Here is a 5,294-nt window from a genome sequence, read left to right as displayed (position 1 = left end):
ATCAGAACTGTCCTGCTGGAGGTGCAGATGAAACATGACTGAGCTGAAAAACGAGCAGCATGTTGCTTCGGTTCTGCTACAACAGCAAAATAATGAACCACTTGTAATATTAGTCCTCTCACATGCTGGCCAAGTTTAAGACATCTCTTTCAGAGGTGTTACTAGCCTTTCAAACTTTTGTCTCAGTGCAAGCTGTGTTAGAGTAATAATAAACATTCCTCATCACTTAAATGATGAGGTTTCACTAATCAGGGCTTTCAAACTCGTTTGTGAGACCTCTGCCTGCATTTTCTCATAAGCAGTCAAAAAGCTACAGCTCATTGAAAGGTTGCTGTCTTATCCTCACCTGTACTGTTTCAAAGTGAATAGAAATCATTTCGATCTGTTAATCCGCTTGATGAGGAGAGAGGGATAGTGTGGACGGCACCTCTGTGGTTGGCTGCGATGGGATTTCATATGTGGCTGCGGAGGTTGCTGTTACTGACCTTGTCAGATGCTCTCTAATGGAATCACAGCTCCTCAGACTCTCATGTTGCTCTGTCAGTCCCACAGAAGAGTGGTTGTGTGTCTTCAGTCTGAATTATGTGCACACAGTGGAGCAGAGCACTCTTCCCTGGGCTGTTTGGGAAGCCCTGCTACATCTCAGCCGCCAAGGGCATGCTGCTCCTCTGACAAGTCAGCAGTGCCTCCTTTTCCCTTCCCTGCAGAAGGTACTGGCAACAGCTGTTTCCTATTTAAAGTCAAGGGTATTACTTTGATAAATGGTCGAATGCAATCCTGGAGGTGGGGGGTTATCTTACTGTCCTGCCAGGACTCTGCAGTTGTGGTATCTGCTATTTTCTGTGTGAGAAATCCACATTGCTAAGACCTGCCAGCCATCAGGAATGAACAGCAAATCTAATTTATCTCTTGGAAAGCTGTGAGCAGACATGCTTTGGAATGGAAAGTTGTATTTAGCAGTTGAGGTCCTGCCTGAAATGCAGTTAATCTGGGTTCAGTTCCTGCCTCTGTCACTGGTGTCCTGCAGCCAGGGCGGGATTCAGAACCAGGATGCAACTCCCAGGGATGGGACTGCAGAAGTATTCAGGACACATCACTCCACTGCAGTGCTTATCAAGTAGAGCCCCCAGTTTTCCATGTCAAGTTGCAGAAAAGGGGATGGGAGACCACCTGCACGCTCCAGTCTCGTGCTGGAACACTGGGGAGATAAAACAGAAAATCAATGGGGTCAGGAAAAGGGAACAGGTAAGATGGAGCCTGACTCTACAGCCTTGGGAGGAAGGGACCTCCAGGCTCAGCTCCTGGGAAATTTATGTCTTTTCCTGAAGATATACAGGGAAATTTCAAGACTTCCTGCAAAGGCACTTTGGCTTACAAAGCCAGCATCTTGCGTGGTTATGTGTATTCTCCTGTGTTCCTCATGGTACCATGGCTCCGCTTCAAAAAGAAGATGGAAATAGACAGCAGCACCTCAGGAAACCAGCCATACATTCAACCTGGCGTGGTGGGGCAGCCTTGGGACACGCTTTCTGGGGGACAACTAACCATGTTGGAGATACAGTGCAAGGCAGATCCATCTCCTTTTCTTCACACCGGGCAGGTAAGTGCCAGCAGCTCACCTCCAACCAGTGCACTTCTGAGATGTGTGGAGTCTTGGGCACCTCTGAAACATGGTGGTGCCAACTGGACACTCAAGTGGAACATAAGCTTGTGTTGGCACAGTCTAGACCCGTCTCAGAGAAGGAAGGGCCCCAAATCTATGACAGACTCTGAAAATAACCCTTATTTTTAATGGAAGCAGTCATATCATTCAACAGTCATTCCTGGAAACCACTAACTTGATAGGATATGACAGAACGGAATGGCAATTTATGAAGGGACTTTGTGAGTTAGTGAGGATCCTTCAGAAGTGCTGTATTAGTGGTATAATAAAGCAGCTTTATTAGAAACTATCCATGAACTAGCTGTTCTCTGGACAATCAAATCATCCCACTGCCTACTCACACTGCTTTTGTCAGGCTGGAATACTTCAGTTAGTCTTATACAAGTAAATAAATATAATGAAAAAATAACCCTGACGGGCTCATTTGTCTATCCTGTCAGCAGTGATCTATATTTTTGAGGATATCCTGAGATGAATGGCTGCAAGAAGACCCTGTTCATGTTATGAAAAGCACAGACTGTCCTTTTAAGCAAGATGAGCAAGATGATAGATTTATCTGAAGGCTAAGTGTCCCTCAAGTATTAATTTCTATCTGGTTTTAGGAACAATAAGAGCCATTTCTGGCTTCTTCATTGGGTAACTATGACAAAGCAGATATATCCAGAGTTAAGGCTATTCAGTGCCATTATGCACATACAGAGATGTATATACACACCCCTGCCTGTTCCGGTCCCTGGTGCACTGCCACAGCATAGGCAGCTATAGGCAGCCTGTAAACAGCTGTAGGTTGCCTACAGACAGCCATAGGTAGCCTGCAGACAGACAAAGGCTGCCTGCAAACCAGCATATTAGATCTGTTCTGCTTTTGGGAGACTTATCTACTCACCATGTGTTGCAGCAGCTCCAAATCTGCTCTAAACTCAGGCAAAGCAAAATAAGTCTCAAGCCCAGGCAGGAAACACCTATTTTTTTTAGTCCTGCATTAAGAAGACAGTGGGGCAAGATGATAACTGTGAAGGTGAAAATATGACTTTGTGTTATCATAAGCAGAAAGAAAAAAAATGTCTCTGTGGACCCAAATCTCCAGAGATCTAACAGTGTATCTGTCTTTCTCCAGTGGTGGTAACTTTTGTATCAACAGAAGAAACCAGAACAACAGTATCCTGGTATAAACCAGGAAATTTTGGTTGTTAAAAATTTTGTTTGCCACTTACAGTGGCAGGGGCATATAGCTCTGCCATGCTTCAAACACACACCAAGAGAAGTCACTTCTGTTCCTCATTTCCTCCCTCTGACTATCTCTGGTCACTATTAATCACTAGGCAATTGCGTACTTTAAGATAAATCACCACAAGTTTCTCTTCTGTAAACAGACAAACAGCTTTTCTTTGTAAAGATTGATTTAGTTGCCCTGCAATTTCCTGTTTAATTAAACAGGATCAGTCTGACAAATGCAGGTTTTTAAGCACTTTATTTCTAGCTTTATTTCCTTGTCCTAGGAATATACAAAGTATGGACTTATTTTTCATGACATTGTGAGGGAAGCTAGGTTAATAGCTGTCACTTTGCCCTTGGGCATCTATTAATATCAGCCATGTCAGATAATTACATATAAGGGAACTGCCATACTTCTCCACCATCCTTTGTAGCACTCAGCTGGTACAAAATGAGTGTCAGACCTTCCTGAGCCAGAAGATGAATTTTGTCCAGGTATGGGATATCTTTGCTCTCCTTTTTCCTCAGCTGCATTGAGCCCTGCTCGAAGGGATGGAAACTTTGTTGATCCATATCACAGATCTGCATGTCGAGGAGGTAAAAAGAGGCTCCAGGGGCTCATCTTCTTCAGGGAGGTAAAGGGTCACCTGAGATGGGGTAGGAGCTGAGAAATCTGTGATCACAAAGCTAGAGGGTTATCCTTGGATGAGTTTTGGGCTGGTGACTTAAGACAAATATGTCCCCAGATGCAGCAGCAATTTGAGGATCTGGTCTGGGAGCTCTCAGTTTGGAGAGAAGATGACTGAGGGGGAAGATGTCCATGGGCGACCATATCGTGAGAGTGGGAGATGCAGCCAGTGCGGAGCTCTTCATCATGATGGTCAAAATTAGGGCTAGGGGCACCCAGTGAATGAGCAGGAGACTGATTTTTAAAGGCAATTTCTTAGCACAGTGGGCAGCGAGGTGCTGGCACAGGCTGCTGTGGGAGCGGTGGAGATGGGTGGCACTGGCAGGTCCAGAAAAGGATCAGCCAAATGGATGAGCCACATGCGGATAACGGGGACAGCGGAGGGGAAGAGGCTGGGGCAGTCAGAGGGGCAATGCAGCAGGACTGCTGGGCGTTATTACCCAGTGAAACTGCATGGCATGGGGAGGAGGAGCAGGAGCATGGGGCAGGCAGCTGTGGGACAGCGTGTGCCGAAACGGCATTGCCGCTCTCCTGGTGCCACTGCTGCGCTGAAAAGGAGGTGTGCCCTTCTACATCGATTATTGCCTTATTCAAAACAGTCATCAAGATGAAGTAATATGGCCTGGGAAAACAGTTGACTGTCACACTTTTATTGGCTTTCAGATAAATGGTCTCTGACACTGGAGCTGTCTGCAGATTCTGTCCTGCCACTCCTTTTTTAATCATGCCTCTGTTTAAAGAATTTATTGAAAGGAGAAATCCAAAGCATCCTTTATCGCCTTTGAACATCTTCCTTGGCATCCGCCTGGGAATATCACTGATCAGCCAATAAACAATTAGTGCTCAGCTTTGCCATATACTTAGTACCATTATTACACCAACAAGGCAAAGGTGTCACGTTCCTGCTGCTTGTTCCTGAAATGCTAACAAGAGCAGGGATTTTTCTGGAAGACATTTTCTTGAATTTTCCCTTTGGGGTTTTAAAATGATATTGCTTAGCTGTTGTGACCTGAGATAACTACCTTGTGTTGACAGCTGCTTGTCCTTTGTTACTAGCCCTATTCCAGAGAAAACATTTTGGAATTTCCTACTGGTTCTTATCAATCCCATTTGACGTTTTGGCTGTGGTTGTAAGGTGTGCCAGAGTAATTCCTGACATACAGCTGTACGTGGAATAAAGGGTGTTTTGGGGATTTGTCAGAAAATGGTGGTAGAACTTCTTGCAAAGATGTAGGCTTCACTCTCCCAGGTGCCTTTTGCCCCTTTGTAATGCAAAGGCAAAAGCCAAAATGTGCGTGGATGTTCTGCAAACACATGGCCTCCTGTGCGATGGGAATAGCAGCAGCAGTACGGGTATCGGCGCTGACTAACCTATGGCACGTCTGTGGCTTCGCTGCCTTCCAGATGGAGTGCTGCTCTGCAAAACATTATAGTCCCACCACCTCTTCTCCCTTCCTGCAAAGACCTCAGGTCTACCAACAAATGAGTACTACTAGTCTGTCAGACAAATTGTGCCAGAGGAACGGCAGCATGTCAGGGAGGCAGATCGTCTTTGGCAGAGAGGTGGTGACAATCTCCAGGTATCGTAACATCGTCTCCCGGCACAGTGGGTTATGGAGGATGTCTGACCACAGACTAACACTGGCAGAAGTGACTTTTATCTTCCCAGCAGTTCAATCTCTCTGCATGAAAGCAAAGGTGAAGAGGTGGCGCAGCAGGAGCGGTGGG

The sequence above is a fragment of the Pterocles gutturalis genome, unplaced genomic scaffold (genome assembly GCF_000699245.1).
Source record: "Pterocles gutturalis isolate BGI_N339 unplaced genomic scaffold, ASM69924v1 scaffold2827, whole genome shotgun sequence".
Classification (NCBI taxonomy): domain Eukaryota; kingdom Metazoa; phylum Chordata; class Aves; order Pterocliformes; family Pteroclidae; genus Pterocles; species Pterocles gutturalis.
Note: the sequence above shows the minus strand (reverse complement) of the source record.